The sequence below is a fragment of the Rutidosis leptorrhynchoides genome, chromosome 5 (assembly GCF_046630445.1).
Source record: "Rutidosis leptorrhynchoides isolate AG116_Rl617_1_P2 chromosome 5, CSIRO_AGI_Rlap_v1, whole genome shotgun sequence".
Taxonomy (NCBI): domain Eukaryota; kingdom Viridiplantae; phylum Streptophyta; class Magnoliopsida; order Asterales; family Asteraceae; genus Rutidosis; species Rutidosis leptorrhynchoides.
The window spans coordinates 214,202,639-214,222,796 of NC_092337.1; the positions used below are offsets into that span (position 1 = coordinate 214,202,639).

At 35.3% G+C, this 20,158-nt stretch overlaps 1 pseudogene; it reads right to left on the reverse strand.

Moving 5' to 3' along the window:
- LOC139849260 (R-linalool synthase QH1, chloroplastic-like) overlaps positions 1–14,242 on the reverse strand; it is a 159,427-nt pseudogene extending 145,185 nt beyond the window's left edge.
- Positions 14,243–20,158: the final 5,916 nt, after the last annotated feature.

Sequence of the window (20,158 nt, forward strand, 5' to 3'; positions counted from 1 at the left end):
CGTGCTCCAATGGTACAGGTTACATTAAGAATATATTTATAGTACAAAATTAAATAAGGAAATACGAGTCTCTGACTTGCTAGACAAGTCCAGACCTCCCATTTGGTGAGAAATGTCACCAGACGTGATATTTTGTTCACAGCAGACACAAAATTGCTCGAATGAATTTGTCACATTGTGACTCCTTTGCTCATGTTTCATCCATGCATTAATTTGTTTCACCAACCATGTCACTAATGGTGATAATATGTCACCTTTTTTCCTTGTTTAATTTATTCTTCACATTACTCCAACAATCTCTCACTTGAAAGAGACATTAAACAAATTCAATCTTCGTCAACCCATCAACCAAACAATCTAACCAAGAACGTTAAACCACCATTATACCGCCAAACTCCATATGGGACACGCACGCACACTCTTATTACATTCTTCGAACAATCAGACTTTTGATACAAGGTCTTCAACACTACTTGTTAGAATCGAAATATCAACCCTCTAATTCTCTAGTCGGCGTCTTTTCTCATCAAGTCATGAGAAGACCGGTTGAGGCAATGCAAAACTTCATGTTGTCCATTGTCACCACCTTAGTAAGCATATCCACGGGAATCTTCGAACCAATGACTTTCTTCAATATTAAAGTACCATCTTTTATGTTGTCGAATAAAATGATACCTTAACTTGATGTGTTTCGTACGACTATGAAACATCGGATCCTTCCCAAGATGAAACGCACTTTGATTATCACAATACAAGACACAATAGTCTTATCTTTTACCCAACTCACTCAAGAAGTCCTTCAACCACACAAACTCTTTAGTAGTTTCCGCAATAACTATGCATTCGGCCTCCATTGTTGATAAAGCAACACTTGTAGCGACCCGACCAAATCATGTTTGACGGCGCCGTCTACTTAGGTCCCGTTACGTGGTCATAAGTCTTTAAGACAAAGTTTGACCAAAATATGTCGCCTTCATTTCAAAATAAAGATTGTTCCCAAAGTTTACAAGAATTGTTCAACCAATAGTTAAGTTACAACGTTATAATACGAATGAAATCTAGGCGACACGGTTTAAAGTAAAGTCAAAAGACGCTCCATGAAATGCACATATACTCGACATCCAATGCAAGTATCAAATAATGAGCGGAAGCATGTATCATGTATCGTTCAAGGACCTGAGAAAAACATAGAAATCTGTCAACGAAAACGTTGGTGAAATCATAGGTTTAAGTAAGTAAGTACAAGTGAACCACAAGATTTGCATCAATGAAATAATAGTAATACATTCCAAAAGTTTGTTTCACGAGCACCCAATTATCAAAGCTTAACATTCCTTCCATTGTATACCCCATCACTTAGTGCTAGAACAAACACTGATTCTCGAAAATATATTTCATCCGTAGACGGTAGCGAACCGTCAAAGATGAGGGTTGTCAACCCATATGGCCATATAACATAAGTTCTCGCTTACACCCGGCAAGTGTAACTAATGATAATCGAATTGAGGATTTTTGTTCTAAACTCGTATGTAGAATGTTTGTTTTCCCGTTCTTGTGTTCACTTAGTTCAAAAGAATCGTTTATGTTTTCTCATCCCAATATAAGTTCAAAAAGAGTAAAAATGGGACTATGATCTCACCTTGAGTGCAAGAGTTAATAAAGTACTTCAACAAGTAGACGCGTGCAAAGACAAAGCTAGTCTTGACCTAATCATATAGGTTGTATCAATAACGGTAAACACAAACGGTCAAAGATGTTCAATTAGTCCTATGACTCGTTACGACTCGATTAATATAGCATGTGAATCAATTAGTCAAGTTTCATGCACGATACAAGTAACTAAGCATGTTAGAACGATCGTATAATTGTTTGGTTAAGTTTGACTAAAAGTCAAACTTGGTCAAAGTCAAGGTCAACGGGGTCGGGTCGGGTATCCGACAATTTTTCCATGATGAGAAATCATTTATGAGCAGAATGGCCAAGTTTCATGTTAATCGGAGTTACGGTTAAGCGGGAAACATTTCGTGAAAGGAAAAATAAAAACAAAAATGAGCTGGGCATATGCGCGGCGCGCAATGGGTTGCGCGGCGCGCACCCAAGTGTAAATCCTGGTCAGAACTTAACCAAAGGGGGTAAATATCTGGGATTTCTGTTTTGCGCGGCGCGCGGGTATATGCGCGGCGCGCAATACCTGGGAAACATGCAGTTTGCAGAAAAATGGTCCAAGTCACGAACCAAAATGCAAACAATCACATTTTATGATCCGCAAACAATTAGAACATGTATCTTATATCATCGGAAAGGTATTTTTACAAGGAATACAACTAAACACAATTCATCAATCACAAACATCATTTACAATAGCCGAAATCTCATCAAGTGATCAATAAAAGTCCATTTTCAAAGTTTCAAGTTCGTAAAACGTATTTTATGATTCGGGAATCCAATTTACACATACGATATGCCGTTCCGAAGGTAATTAAGCATACAATGTGTCTAAACACTTACTAACAACATTAACAAGCATTCAACGCAACAAAAGTTCATTTCAAAGTCTATCAAACCCTAACCAAAATTCACAAAAATCAATAATCATGTGTTTGAAGTTTTCTTAATCAACCTACGCATCAAAACGAAGCTAGTGATACTAGTAACACAATTAAAACATCAACTTTTAACATCTAACAACATATGATCATCCAAAATTCAAGAACAACACACCAAAATTCAAGTTCATGCTAGTTACACTAAAACAACGAGATCGAGCATATAAATCATATATTCATGTTAGACTTGAGCCATAGACACTAATTAACACTTTTATAAGTTAAAAACATCAAGAACACAAAATCTAGTGATTTTAGAAAGTTACCCAAATGAGATGAAGTTGGTACCAAAACGAAGAGGATGAAGAGAGGATCACGAATATGTAATTTATTTTGTTGTAAGCCTCCTAGATCGAATTTAGATGATGATTGAATGAATATGGTTTTGGGTGTGTGTGTTCTTGCTAGAGAGAGAGAGAGAGAGAGAGATGAAGATGAAATGAATGGGTGAAAGGGGTTTGACCCTTTGACCTAGTCAAGGGTTTGATCCCTTGTCAAGTTTAGTCCCTCAACTTTCGTTCGGGTGCGGGAATTACCTAAACGAGATAATTTAAAACGCGTATCAACGGGAGATGTTATAAACATATAACGGACTTTATATTAGTATAACGGAAAAGAAAACGGAAAAAGGTGGGATGTTACATTACCTACTCCTTAAAAGAAATTTCGTCCCGAAATTTAAGTAGGCGTAGTAGTCGTTGTTTCTTCCTCGAGATCTTGCGTTTCTGAATTCACAAAAAGATGAGGATACTTCCTTTGCATTTGATCTTGTCTTTCCCAAGTAAACTCGGGTCCTCTTTTGGCATCCCAACGAACCTTGACAATCGGGATTCGGCTTTGTTTCAATGTCTTGACGGAGGTGTCCACAATTTCAACCGGTTCCTCCACAAAATGAAGTTTGTCATCCATAGTAAGTTCTTCGAGAGGGATGACGATATCGGGTTCGGCAAGACACTTTTTCAAGTTAGATACATGGAAGGTAGGATGAACGGAGTTCAATTGAGGCGGAAGATCTAAACGATAAGCAACGGTTCCAATACGCTCCAAGATTTTGAAAGGACCAATATACCGCGGATTTAGCTTCCCGCGTTTCCCAAAACGGATTACACCCTTCCAAGGTGCGACTTTTAACATTACTCGGTCACCGACTTGAAATTCAAGATCGTTGCGTCGTTTGTCGGTATAGCTCTTTTGACGACTTCGGGCCGTCCTAAGCCTATCTCGGATTTGAACGATTTTCTCGGTGGTTTCGTGAATGAGTTCGGGTCCGGTGATTTGCACGTCGCCTACCTCGGCCCAGCAAAGAGGTGAACGACATTTGCGGCCATATAGCGCTTCAAAAGGTGCGGCTTTAATACTCGCGTGATAACTATTGTTGTAAGAGAACTCGGCGAGAGGTAAGTGCTTGTCCCAAGCTTTTCCGAAATCAACCACGCAAGCTCGCAACATGTCCTCTAAGGTTTGAATTGTACGTTCGCTTTGTCCATCGGTTTGAGGATGATATGCGGTGCTCATGTCTAAACGCGTTCCCAACGCTTCTTGCAATGTACGCCAAAATCTAGAAACGAAACGGCCATCTCGGTCGGAGATAATCGATAAAGGTACACCGTGTCGGGCTACGATCTCCTTAATGTAAAGTTGTGCAAGTTTCTCCATTTTATCCGTTTCTTTCATGGCAAGGAAGTGTGCGGATTTGGTGAGACGGTCAACAATAACCCAAATGGTATCATAACCGCCCGTCGTTTTTGGTAGCTTGGTGATAAAATCCATCGTTATCCTTTCCCACTTCCATTGCGGGATCTCGGGTTGTTGAAGTAGTCCGGACGGTCTTTGGTGTTCGGCTTTGACTTTGGAACATGTCAAACACTTGGAAACATAAGTAGCTACGTCCCTTTTGATGTTCGGCCACCAATATAGTTGTTTAAGGTCGTGGTACATCTTATTGGCACCGGGGTGAATCGAGTATCGTGACTTATGGGCTTCATCTAAAATAAGGCTTCGTAGATCCCCACAACTAGGCACCCAAATCCTTCCGGCGAAATATCGGAGTCCGGTTTCTTTAACTTCGAATCGAGAGGTGAGGACGTTCAAGTGTTCGAGAGAGATGTTTTCATCCTTGAGAGCCTCATCTTGGGCTACCCGAATTTGGCTATTAAGGTTGGTGTGAATGGTGATGTTTAAAGCTCGGACACGGAGAGGCACCGCTCTTTCTTTTCGACTTAAGGCATCGGCTACTACATTTGCCTTCCCGGGATGGTAACGAAGCTCGCAATCGTAATCGTTTAAGGTTTCAATCCACCTTCGTTGTCTCATGTTTAGTTGCTTTTGATCGAAAATGTGTTGAAGGCTTTTGTGATCGGTGAAGATAGTACTCTTGGTTCCATAAAGATAGTGTCTCCACATTTTAAGTGCAAAGACAACGGCTCCGAGTTCGAGATCATGTGTCGTATAGTTTCGTTCATGAATTTTGAGTTGTCGAGAAGCATAAGCAATGACTTTCGTTCGTTGCATCAATACACACCCAAAACCATGTTTCGAGGCATCACAATATACAACAAAGTCATCATCGCCTTCGGGAAGTGACAAGATAGGAGCGGTGGTTAGCTTCGTTTTCAAGATTTGGAATGCGGATTCATGTTCGGTCGCCCAAATGAATTTCTTTCCCTTGTGAGTCAATGCGGTCAGAGGACGTGCAACCAAAGAGAAATTTTCGATGAATCTACGATAGTACCCTGCGAGACCCAAAAATTGACGAATGTGAGTAGGAGTAGTAGGAGTCTCCCATTTACTAATGGCTTCGATCTTTGTGGGATCGACTTTAATGCCTTGATCACTTACAACATGACCAAGAAATTGAACTTCCTTCAACCAAAATTCACACTTGGAGAATTTGGCATAAAGTCGTTCTTGTCTCAAGAGTTCAAGCACAAGTCGGAGATGTTGTTCGTGCTCTTCTTCATTTTTAGAATAGATCAATATATCATCGATGAACACAATAACGAATTTATCGAGATACGGTTTGCACACGCGGTTCATAAGATCCATGAACACCGCCGGTGCGTTAGTGAGACCAAATGGCATGACGAGGAATTCATAACTACCATAGCGAGTCCGGAAAGCGGTTTTGGAGACATCTTCCCCCTTAACCCTTAATTGATGATAACCCGAGCGGAGATCGATTTTCGAATATACACAAGACCCTTGTAGTTGATCAAAGAGGTCATCGATGCGAGGAAGAGGATATCGGTTCTTAACCGTCAATTTATTTAGTTCACGATAATCAATGCACATTCGTAGGGATCCGTCTTTCTTTTTAACAAACAAAATCGGAGCGCCCCAAGGTGAATGGCTAGGTTGGATAAAACCTCGATCAAGTAGTTCTTGGATTTGACTTTGCAATTCTTGCATTTCAGATGGAGCGAGTCTATATGGTGCACGTGCTACGGGTGCGGCTCCCGGAATAAGATCGATTTGGAATTCAACCGGTCGATGAGGCGGAAGACCCGGCAATTCGTCGGGAAATACATCGGAATAGTCACTAACAATTGGCACATCATCGATGGGCTTCTCATCGGACTCGACTTTCTTAACGTGAGCAAGGATCGCAAAACAACCCTTACGGAGTAGTTTTCTAACTTTAACACACGAAACGAGGTTGAGTCCGGTGCAACTCTTATCGCCATAGACGATCAAAGGTTCACCATTCTCGATAGGAATTCGGATTGCGTTAAGATCACAAAGAATGTGAGATTTCGTTTTGACTAACCAATTCATACCGATTATTACATCAAAGCTTCCTAGTTCCATGGGTATCAAGTCAATTTCAAATTCCTTACCCAAAATGTTTAACGTACACCCCCGGTAATATGTGTTGGCACTTAATAGTTTCCCGTTAGCCACTTCAATGGTATAAGTGGTATCTAATGGAAGAGGTGGAGTGCTAAAAGAATGAGTCAAAGTCTTGGATACAAAGCATTTATCGGCACCCGAATCGAATAAACAGGAGACATAAGAATTGTTGAGAAGAAACGTACCCGTGACTAGTTCAGTGTCATCCCGGGCTTCCTCGGTGTTGATGTTGAAAGCTCGGCCGCGCGTATTGGGGTTATCTTTCTTCTTTGGGCATGCATTTCTATAATGACCCGTTTGGCCACATTCGTAACAAGTGCCCGTCTTTGGTGCATTGGGCCACTTTCGAGCGACGGGAGTGGCACTTTTACAATCGTTGGCCTTATGACCAACTCCTTGGCACCGGTGGCAAATTAACTTACTACATTCGCCAAAGTGATGTTTGTTGCATTTGTTGCAAAGAGGTAGATTCCCGGCATAACCCTTCTTGCCGTCAAAAGTGAAAGATTTCTTGGCAAAGTTGTTGTTGCTTGATTGGGAGGGTTCCCACTTTCTTTTGTTGCCGCCCGATTTATCCTCGGCCTTAGGTGCCGGAACTACGATTTCGTCAACCGTTTCAATTAGTTGGCGAGCCATGTTCATAGCGGCTTGATGAGTAGTGGGTTTGGATGACATCACCCCTTGTTTGATGCTTTTTGGAAGACCGAGCATGTAGAGCTCAATCCTTTGAGATTCGGGGTTAACAAAATTAGGACACATCAAGGATAGTTCGGCGAAGCGTTGATTATAAGCTTTAAGATCGTTTCCGACCGCTTTCAAAGCTCTTAGTTCTTCCTCAAGCTTTCGGGTTTCTTCGCGCGGAAAATACTCAACAATCATCTTTTCTTTTAGATCGGCCCAAGAGAGGGCATGAGCTTCATCGGTACCCACCGATTGAACATAGGTGTTCCACCATGTTAGAGCAATTCCGGAGAAAGTGTGAGTGGAGTATTTGACCTTGTCTTGGTCCCGACAACCGCTTATGCTAAAGACGGCTTCCGTTTGCTCAAACCATCGGGTGAGCACGACCGGTCCCCCGGTTCCATCAAAAGTGTGAGGTTTGCACCCCATGAAAGCTTTATAGGAGCATCCCTCGTTTGAGTTTCCGGCTCCATTGTTGTTGTTGTTGTTGTGGTTGTTGTTGTTGTTGTTGTTGTTATTATTATTGTTGTTGGATGAGTGACCGGCCATGGCCGCATCTACGGCGGTAGCTATCATCCGTTCGAGAGCTTGTTCGGGAGTTTCATTGCGGCGTACACGACGAGGAGCCATTGTTCCTTCAAGACACAAGAATATCATTGATTAGTATTCTCAATAATACTAACCGTGATATAGAATAAAGATAAAGAGAAGTTTTTCCTCGACTCGCCTTAAATTCTTTATGTCATAATGTCGGAACGTTCATATGAGTCACCGTAATATAATCCCGGAAATTATATTACCCTGATTCATATGTGCATTCGACATCGTTTCATATAGTCAAGGTGGCGCGTCAATCAAATTAAACAACGTGAGATTAAGATGAACTAAGAGTAGATATGAGTAGAAGCGTTCGAGTATAAATGCACAAGTAGTCAAGTAATTTCTTCTTCAAGTCTATATGCCGGTTGTAGTCTAGACTCACCAATGTACCCTATGACTCGGGGTTGACACTAATGAACTCTAAATCCCTACAACCAACGCTCTGATACCATCTGTAGCGACCCGACCAAATCATGTTTGACGGCGCCGTCTACTTAGGTCCCGTTACGTGGTCATAAGTCTTTAAGACAAAGTTTGACCAAAATATGTCGCCTTCATTTCAAAATAAAGATTGTTCCCAAAGTTTACAAGAATTGTTCAACCAATAGTTAAGTTACAACGTTATAATACGAATGAAATCTAGGCGACACGGTTTAAAGTAAAGTCAAAAGACGCTCCATGAAATGCACATATACTCGACATCCAATGCAAGTATCAAATAATGAGCGGAAGCATGTATCATGTATCGTTCAAGGACCTGAGAAAAACATAGAAATCTGTCAACGAAAACGTTGGTGAAATCATAGGTTTAAGTAAGTAAGTACAAGTGAACCACAAGATTTGCATCAATGAAATAATAGTAATACATTCCAAAAGTTTGTTTCACGAGCACCCAATTATCAAAGCTTAACATTCCTTCCATTGTATACCCCATCACTTAGTGCTAGAACAAACACTGATTCTCGAAAATATATTTCATCCGTAGACGGTAGCGAACCGTCAAAGATGAGGGTTGTCAACCCATATGGCCATATAACATAAGTTCTCGCTTACACCCGGCAAGTGTAACTAATGATAATCGAATTGAGGATTTTTGTTCTAAACTCGTATGTAGAATGTTTGTTTTCCCGTTCTTGTGTTCACTTAGTTCAAAAGAATCGTTTATGTTTTCTCATCCCAATATAAGTTCAAAAAGAGTAAAAATGGGACTATGATCTCACCTTGAGTGCAAGAGTTAATAAAGTACTTCAACAAGTAGACGCGTGCAAAGACAAAGCTAGTCTTGACCTAATCATATAGGTTGTATCAATAACGGTAAACACAAACGGTCAAAGATGTTCAATTAGTCCTATGGCTCGTTACGACTCGATTAATATAGCATGTGAATCAATTAGTCAAGTTTCATGCACGATACAAGTAACTAAGCATGTTAGAACGATCGTATAATTGTTTGGTTAAGTTTGACTAAAAGTCAAACTTGGTCAAAGTCAAGGTCAACGGGGTCGGGTCGGGTATCCGACAATTTTCCCATGATGAGAAATCATTTATGAGCAGAATGGCCAAGTTTCATGTTAATCGGAGTTACGGTTAAGCGGGAAACATTTCGTGAAAGGAAAAATAAAAACAAAAATGAGCTGGGCATATGCGCGGCGCGCAATGGGTTGCGCGGCGCGCACCCAAGTGTAAATCCTGGTCAGAACTTAACCAAAGGGGGTAAATATCTGGGATTTCTGTTTTGCGCGGCGCGCGGGTATATGCGCGGCGCGCAATACCTGGGAAACATGCAGTTTGCAGAAAAATGGTCCAAGTCACGAACCAAAATGCAAACAATCACATTTTATGATCCGCAAACAATTAGAACATGTATCTTATATCATCGGAAAGGTATTTTTACAAGGAATACAACTAAACACAATTCATCAATCACAAACATCATTTACAATAGCCGAAATCTCATCAAGTGATCAATAAAAGTCCATTTTCAAAGTTTCAAGTTCGTAAAACGTATTTTATGATTCGGGAATCCAATTTACACATACGATATGCCGTTCCGAAGGTAATTAAGCATACAATGTGTCTAAACACTTACTAACAACATTAACAAGCATTCAACGCAACAAAAGTTCATTTCAAAGTCTATCAAACCCTAACCAAAATTCACAAAAATCAATAATCATGTGTTTGAAGTTTTCTTAATCAACCTACGCATCAAAACGAAGCTAGTGATACTAGTAACACAATTAAAACATCAACTTTTAACATCTAACAACATATGATCATCCAAAATTCAAGAACAACACACCAAAATTCAAGTTCATGCTAGTTACACTAAAACAACGAGATCGAGCATATAAATCATATATTCATGTTAGACTTGAGCCATAGACACTAATTAACACTTTTATAAGTTAAAAACATCAAGAACACAAAATCTAGTGATTTTAGAAAGTTACCCAAATGAGATGAAGTTGGTACCAAAACGAAGAGGATGAAGAGAGGATCACGAATATGTAATTTATTTTGTTGTAAGCTTCCTAGATCGAATTTAGATGATGATTGAATGAATACGGTTTTGGGTGTGTGTGTTCTTGCTAGAGAGAAAGAGAGAGAGAGATGAAGATGAAATGAATGGGTGAAAGGGGTTTGACCCTTTGACCTAGTCAAGGGTTTGATCCCTTGTCAAGTTTAGTCCCTCAACTTTCGTTCGGGTGCGGGAATTACCTAAACGAGATAATTTAAAACGCGTATCAACGGGAGATGTTATAAACATATAACGGACTTTATATTAGTATAACGGAAAAGAAAACGAAAAAAGGTGGGATGTTACAACACTTCTTTGTAGTCGAGATATCCAACTAATCTGTAACAACCTCGAATCGGGCTTAGCGGTAAATGACCTTTTTACCCTTAGTTAATATTAATTTATTAATATTAGAGATTTTAATGAGCATGTGTTTATAATTATTTGGTTGTTTAGTTATGTGCGTTTTGTGACAAGGGTCACTTAACATATTTCATTTTTTGAATTGGACCTCGTTAGGGCCGCCTGATGAGATACATTGTATTTTAGATAACTGATAAATACTCATGTGTTAGACGGAAGAGGTTTCCTCATAGTAAAGAAACCCCTAAATGAATAAATACCATGTACGTTCTATTTGTTACCACTTTTACCATGTACGTTCTATTTGTTACCACTTTTAGTAACTTAAAATCCCTAAAACATCTTCTGCTTCCAAATTCATAAAATCAAAAGTACAAGATCAAAACTTGTGATTTCGTTTATCAGATTCAAGTGTTTACAAGGATCAAAATAAGGTAAACATCACTAAATTTGGTGAATTTAAAAGTGGGTTTGGGTTAAAATGGGTTTTGATGATTTTTGGGTTTGATTCTTGATGATATGTGTTTGTTATGGTTGATTGATGTTAGAAATAGTTTCTATATGTGTTATGTGGTATTCTTGATACATTAGATTGACCAAAACAAGCCGAAATCGAGTTTTGGGTGTTAAAAATGCGAAAATAACGAGTTGTAGCTGTTTTTCAGCTCCCACACTTTTGACAGCTCAATCACGCGGTTGAGCACACTTTTGAGGGCTCAAACACGCGGTTGAGGGCTCAACCACGCGATTGAGCAGTGGTCAGCTTTTGATAAAATTGAAAAGGGTGTAACTTTCAAACCGTAACTCCGTTTTTTACATATAAACTATCGTTGGAATTATCTTGAGGTCTACTTTCCAATGATAGGCTTTTAAAATAGTAAATCAAACTTTATATTGGGTGTAAAAAGCTCGAATTACAATTATTCTGTTGTTCTTGCTCAACCGTGCGAGTGAGGCACTTACCCGTATGGGTGAGGTGTCCAACCGTGCGTGTAAGCTACTATATCGTGCGAGTGGACTTTAAAGTTGTAGTGACCCGGAAAAATTTCGACTAATTTTGAACCAAACTCTCGATACGATTTAATATCTTTGACACGATAAGCAAAGTCTGTTAGGTTGAGTCTCAAAAATTTAGAACTGTTTCATATATTCATTTGACCTTTGACGATTCCCGACGATTCACGAACAATTAACTGTAAATAGATATGTGTGTTTATATACATATATATTTATATAAATAATATTTGGAAATATAATTTGAAATATTATATGATGTTGTTATCAAAATTAAATATGTAAATAAAATAAAATATGATAATTATAATAATTATTATTTAAAACATAACTATATATAAATAGTGTATATCAAATATAATTATTTAATAATTGTAATACTCGTTGGACGTTTCGATTATTATTTAGAGAAGTTTAATTCGAACTTATATGATTTTAATAGACGGTGATCCGAAAATGAATTATATAAATTTTAAGCTTACTAAAAATACATTTAGGATCTAGTTATTAAATTCTAACACTTTTTATATTTTACCTAGAATCGAGCACGGACAGTTGATTAATTTTTACTTAATAGTTTTAAACAACTAATGAACATTTTTATAAAATAATTATTAAAATAAATAAAGATGTTTAATATAAAAATTTAGGATATTTCCGTGTACTTTTATTCATTATCAACGGGGCACGAATTTCAGTCCGTGAATGTAATAGTAGACGACGGCTAACAATTCACATGTTTTAATATCATTTGATTATTATAATTATTATTATATTATTAATATTACTTTATGATTGATGAAATATTACTCCCGTGAATGATATTATTGACAACGATTCTGTGTCTCCTTTTTCATTCCACTTTTCAAGATAATTAAAAAAACATCACTATGTTGATTTGTACGTGCATATGAATAATTTAACACCCACTTAAGACCACCACCTACTACACTAATATTGTTCCTGTTTTCTATATTGAAGAACCCAACAAAACAATCTTCAACTTATTTTTGCTACTAATTTTGATGACACCTCAAAACTAAAATCCATGATTTCTTATTCAATCGGTCAGATCCACACAACCATCTTCTGTTGTTCTTTTGTTCGGTTTGCTACTGCCACACGATGGTTACTAGTTAATTCTTGCTGCAGCCGAAGACCACCCTACTACCCACCATCGAACACCATCACCCCACGTGAAAGTTCCTGTCACGACCCGAAAAATTTCGACTAATTTTAAACCAAACTCTCGATACGATAGTGTAATTTCAACACGATAAGCAAAGTTTAATAGGTTGTGTCTCAAAATTTTTGAACTGTTTCATATATTCAATTGACCTTCGACTGTCCTCGATGATTCACGAACAACTATTTGTAAATAGATACATATATATGTATATATACATGAATGTTAATTGTAAATATATTTAATTGAAAATATATCTATATTTAGTTATATAATAAAATCTGATATTAAAAATGTATTTACATATACATATAGTATATGGAAAATAAATGATTTCGAGCTTAAATAAGTAAACAATTGTAATACTCTGTTGGCATTTCTTTAGTGTTCATATAGATCTAATACATATATATGATGGATTAAGATTTCAATTTTAGTTACTATAAATGATTGTGTAGATTAGTATTATTAATATCATTATTATTATAGTATTTAGATTTAGATTATTATTAACATAATTGTAATTATTAATTATTAACAATAATTGAATAATGGGAACGTACGAATTAAAAACAGCTTCCATCATTTTCAGAATTTGTTTCATGCATGTATGAAATATAATAAAATCGAATCAATACTAAGACAACCGATTAAAAACAAAATCAATGTTGAATTTAAATCACAAAATGTACGAAATCTGTTACACATCATTTTCTTCTTTTCATTTTTCCTGACTTTTTGTTTGATCCATGATAGAAATTATTAAAGGAAATCCATTGTTTTCTTCCTTGTCTACATTAACAAATATAACATTTTATACATATATTATACATATATAAGCAGGAGGATAGATAGTTCAACCAACACCTTGTTTTCCTTACGAGACTCGAGTATCACCACCACCACTACCACGATCCTCTTTAACCACCCAAACAACCATTTTTTTTAATGTACCTGCAATGAAAACAACCCATCAAGACCCATCAACTAACTACTAATACTTACTATTTTTTTTGGTTAAACCCAACTCAAACAATCACCTTCACCACCACTTACTCGATTACCTTTCTGCTTCAACAATAATCAAACGCCATCACCTTCTTTCTTCCTCTCTCCCAATTTCTATCATAAAACTATCATCATTCTGTCTATTTCGATCACACACCTGCTGTTACTGCTAGAAGAAGAACCAACACCCTTTCTTCTCCATTTAATCGCCACCCGACACTCCTATTTTCTGGTTCTTCAATCACTGCAAACCATCACCAATACTGTTTTCTTTTTCCTGATTTTACAGCCATGAACCAACCATAAACTCATCTGCAACTTACGTGTTTCGGTTATGGTGTTGTTTTTAAAACCACCACCACTTAGAATCACCATAACTCCACCACCTCCACTGTTCCAACCGCAAACCACCATCGAACCTTGTAATTGTTTCTGTTTTGCTGCACACCGCTGCTATGTTTATATTTTATCTCGAGCATAACTAATAAGGTATGTGATAATGCAAAGTTGATGGTAAAGTAAAAGTGATGAGAAACAATGATATTAAATGATGATAGTGAGCTGTAAAGTAGAACATGGTGTGTTTGTTGTGTATATCTTCAAACGAATCCCACACATACCCACTTGAAGTATTTAATTCACAAACCTTATACTATGTGCTGGTAATCTGTCAATTTGATTATAATAAGGACACGAGTAGGATATATTTTTTTTAAGTGGGCAGTTACATATGTCTGCAACTTGCCTTGTCCGTATTATTTTTTTATATAACGAAAGAAATCCAAACAGCTACGTATAAGTGGACCATTCATGTTTTAAAAGGAGTTGTGGACTGCCTTGTTTAATCGAGAGACTACTTTAATCTTGATCCAAGTTTGGCCACCAGATTGAAATCTATCGATTCTATTACATGGGTTTCTATTCGGCAACTACACAAACATACACTTTTAAGTAGATGATAATTAATAAGGATAATACAAATGATCGAATGATTCGGTTTAAACGATGATGAATAGAGTTGATGATAATGAGACTCTAAAGATAGATGTTAATAAGTAAGAAATATGATAATGGTATAGATGAGGTAGGATGACGAGATTAGGATTATGATTAAGTGATGATAAATGATGATGATGACTCGGTAGAGTTGTAATAGATAATGATTATGAAGACGAGTATAATAAATAATGATGATGGATGTGTGATGATGATAAGAAAATGAAAATAATAACGAATGATGACCTTTATGATTTCGTGTTAATCCATGATGACGATGGTGCTAAGTAAGGATGATTAGATGATTTGGTTTAGTTGATATCAATAATGATTCTAGATATTGGCGAGTTGATATTGATGTGGGGATCGAGATGATATGAATCGAAGATGAGATAGATGATAGAGTAAGAATAATGAAGCCGAGTTTAATGATCGAAATCATTAATATGGGACGACTTGATAATCATGATGATGTTATGATTATGGAGAAATTGGTTAAACTATAGGAAGGAGAAGAAGTGACAGAAAAGCATTTAAAAGAAAGTAAGATGGTGATTATTTCAGAAAAGCACAGATGGCGTAATGATTAGGATTGATTTCGGGTTAGCGGGACGTCGCGAATTCAAACCCGGACTTGGGCATTTTTTTAAGAGCTACTTCTATTGAGGTAGTATTTTCATTAATATTATTATTATTATTTTTATTATTATTATTATTATGAACATAAGTATTATTATTTTTACAAATTATTATCATTATTATTATTATCATTATTTTTATTACTAGTATTATCATTATTATTATTTTTACAACAAATAAATATTATGTATATAAAATTATACTTATAATAACATTACATATTATAAACATATTTTTTTAATATAACGTTAATCATATATAAATATTAATATAATTATGTAAACATTAGTCATTTTTAAAGATACATACAAATTAAATATATATAATATATAATTTTAGATATAATAAATTCGTTCGAATACAACTATATGTGTTAATATATATATATAAATGATATAGGATCGTGAATCCGAGGTCAACCCTGCATTGTTCAGTTTCATCATATGTATTTTAACTACAAAATACAGTATGGTGAGTTTTATTTGCTCCCTTTATATATATATTTTTGGGCTGAGAATACATGCGCTGTTTTATAAATGTTTTACGAAATAGGCACAAGTACTAAAACTAATTCTATGTGAGTTTAAACCAGAAATATACCCTTAGCTTGGTAACATTAAACTACTTGTCTATGTACGGTAGGCGCGAATCCTAAAGATAGATCTATTGGGCCTGACAAACCCTATCCTGACTATGGGATGCTTTAGTACTTCGAGGTTATTTTAAACACACCTGATCTGGTGTACTTCAGAGGGTAAAACATGAACGTTAAGGCTTGTTACCGGGTGCCTACAACTTATAGAATACTTTTATGCACTTGCGAGTGTACATATATTTATAAACGGAAATCTTGTGGTCTATTAATATATTGAAATGATTGTTATGATAAACCTATGAACTCACCAACCTTTTGGTTGACACTTTTAAGCATGTTTATTCTCAGGTACGAATTAAGTCTTCCGCTGTGCATTTGCTCGTTTGAAAGATATTACTTGAAGTCATTCATGGCATCTTTAGGTCAGTACCTCGCAATGGGACCAATTGTTAAAGACTTCATCCAGGTGGATTAGGACGGGTCGTTTCAGTTCCTATGTCCCATACATCATCGGTTTCGTGTTTGATCGATCAACACCATCACCAAGACCTTACAACTGCTACCTGGCTATTCCGTTTGCAAACCAACAACCAAGCTGCTACCAAACTGCTCGATGTTTCTGTTTGACAAGGGTACCATCAAAACCCACTTATTGTAGCTAATATTCAAACCAAATCAATCACCACCAGTTTCCTATTTATTGTTGTTCGTTTCTAGTTTGGAAGTAACCCATAACCTCCACCTTCTATCAATACAACCACCTTCATCACCATCATTAAACTAATTGATCACCACCACCTGAGACCCGACTGCTACCACCCATCCGACACCCCAAGACCACCCAAACAACCATCATCTTAAACGTTTTCTGTATTCTGTTTCTATTTCATTCGAGCAACACCCACTACTAACATCCCATCAACGATATTGTTTCTTTCATATTATGTTTCTTTCCGGAATCCACAATCACAACCTGCTCTCTCTCTCTATCCTCTCTCTCAGTTTTTTTTTTCTGTTCCGGTTTGAAGACACTCACGACCACCATGAACACAAAAACCCTACGAATCGATCTCACAACCAACGAACACGACAACTATAACAGATGTTCGTGCTTCTGTTCCCGTTACAGCAAATAAATGATCGATGAAGAAGATGAACAGTAAATAATAGTGACCGTGACATTCCTGCTACTATGCAGCCCATCGAGAAACCACTGTACTGCTGTGATTCATGTTCCTGTTTACTGAAACAGCGAGAATGATGATGAGGACGATGAATGAAAGTAAAGATGATGATGATGATTCACGGTGATGGAAGAAACCGTGAGGTATGATGTTGATATTAGTATGATCATGATTTGATTGTGAAGATGATGATGATCATATATAAAGAAGATGATGATTTTGTGATTTTGATATTGATAATTGCTGTTACGAATTTGAAGATGATGATGATGTGTTTTATGTTGTGAGAACGATGATGATACTGTGTGATAATATGATCTTCGATGGCTGCCCCAATTCTCAAACCCTATCTCGTTTTAATTTTTTTAAAACCGAACCCTTTATATTTTATAAACCGACACTTCCATGATTTTATGTTGGGCTTCATCTGTAACCAGGCTTTGATTAAACCATTTTAGTATTTGGGCCGTGAAAATATTTTAGTTATTGGGCTGTGACCCAATTGGGATAGGGATTGAGAAGAAGAAACTAACAGATCGATTGATTATATAAGTTTAAATCGGGAATAATACAGAAACGTATGATTAGAGAAATGGTTTAGAGTGTTATTGATTGAGCAAGAGGTCTTGGGTTCGAGCCTGGGCCAAGGCAGTTATTTTTGAAGCTTTTTCTACTAAGGTAGTATTACTAATATTATTATTTTTATTAGTACATTTATAATAATAATAATAATAATAATAATAATAATAATAATTATTATTATTATTATTATTATTATTATTATTATTATTATTATTATTATTATTATTATTAGTGTATCCCTGACTAGTGCTCGAGTAGATATGATTATCAATGCTTGTACTTTTGATATTGCCAATAGATAGGTTATGTTGAATCCTGAATTAGTTACATATGCGGTTAAGATAAGATATAAGATATACATGTCGTTAGAAAGATAGCGAGAAATAAATAACTTTTCATTTAGATATCGAATGGATTCGATGAACGGATTAGAAGTTATAGTCAATTGAATTTTTGTATTATTATTAAAAATAATTATTATTATCGTCGCTATTATGGTCAATCTAGTTTTTATATAATTATTATTATTATTGTTGTTATTATTATTATTATTATTATTATTATTATTATTATTATTATTATTATTATTATTATTATTATTATTATTATTATTATTATTATCGTTATCAATAAAAAGTATCATCATTAAAAATTGTTATTATTATTACTATCGTTATTATCATTAATATTATTATTATTATTATCATTAAAATAGTTATTAGGATTATCATTATTATAATAGTATTATTATAATTAAAACTAATATTAGTAACACTTAATTATTATGATTAGTATTATTATCACTAAAATGAACGCGATATAAAAGACGATTTAAAATCTATTAACAAATTGATTAGGAAATAATGAGTATGAGTATCATGATGAAATTTAAAAATATTGATTTAGATAAAATCATCTTTTTTTCATTATTTTTATCACTATTATTATTAAAAGTATTATTAATAATATTAAAAATATCATCTTTACAAAAATTATTATTTTTAATAAGAATATCATTATTAATATAAAATTTCATTATTAATAAGAATTATTATATTGTTATAATACCATTTTTCGTAAATATAAATATTGTTATCATTATTAGTAGAATAATAATAATTATTAATACAAAATAATACAACTTTTACTTATTATCAATGTTATCTTATCAAATAAAAATGTAATACAAATAATATAATTACCTTAATAAAACCTATCATAACATTTTTATGATATTCAGTGAACTTTATAAATTTTATTATCTAAGGTATATAAAAGTATATTTTTATATATAAAGTTTTAATTATTAATAAATAAATTATATTATTTACTATATTAAATCTTTTAAAAATATTTAAAAATATAAAACGACCATATTTAAACTATATAATAATCATGTATAAATTTTGAAAATCATTTTGAGTCAAATTAACTTTTGTTGACTTTTGCATATTAGACTCGAGCATTAGGATTGTGGTACACTATGACTTAACTTAATTTGTTAGACAAATATTGACCAACATATGAATATATATAAATAATTTAGGTTCGTGAATCCGAGGCTAACCTTACACTTGTTCAATGATGTTATATGTATTTTTACTACAAAATACAGTATGGTGAGTTCATTTGTTCCCTTTTACTCTTTACATTTTTGGGACTGAGAATACATGCGCTGTTTTTACATCTGCTTTATTAAATGCTTTTGAAATATATTTTGAACTGCGGATACATGAAATGCTTTTATAAATGTTTGAAGAGGTAGACACAAGTAAAACATTCCTCGAATGAATTATTATGCAGACAGAAGTTCTGCGGATTATTATTGAATTATGTGAACATGATAATTGCCACCATTGCATTATGTGGACATGATAATTGCCACCATTGAATTATGTGGACATGATAATTGCCACCAATTGATATGAATGTTATGTATCGAGAGAATGATTTTTATATACAGGTTATTTATATTTTTTTGTGCACGAGATATGTGTACGGTTATTTAAAAAATCGCGAGGCAACCTACGGGGGAGAAAAGGATACGAACCTACTCTGCTAAGCATTATGAAAACTGGTTTTGTACACGAGATAGGTGTACTGTATTTACAATCTTGTGGTCTATAAAAAAATGATGAATTTTACTGTTTATGATAAACCTATGAACTCACCAACCTTTTGGTTGACACTTTTAAAACATGTTTATTCTCAGGTCTGAAAGAAACCTTCCGCTGTGCATTTGCTCATTTTAAAGATATTACATGGAGTTTTTCATGGCATATAGAGGTCCGTTCATCGCGATGGTACCATATGTTGAAGTTTTCGTCCAGGAAA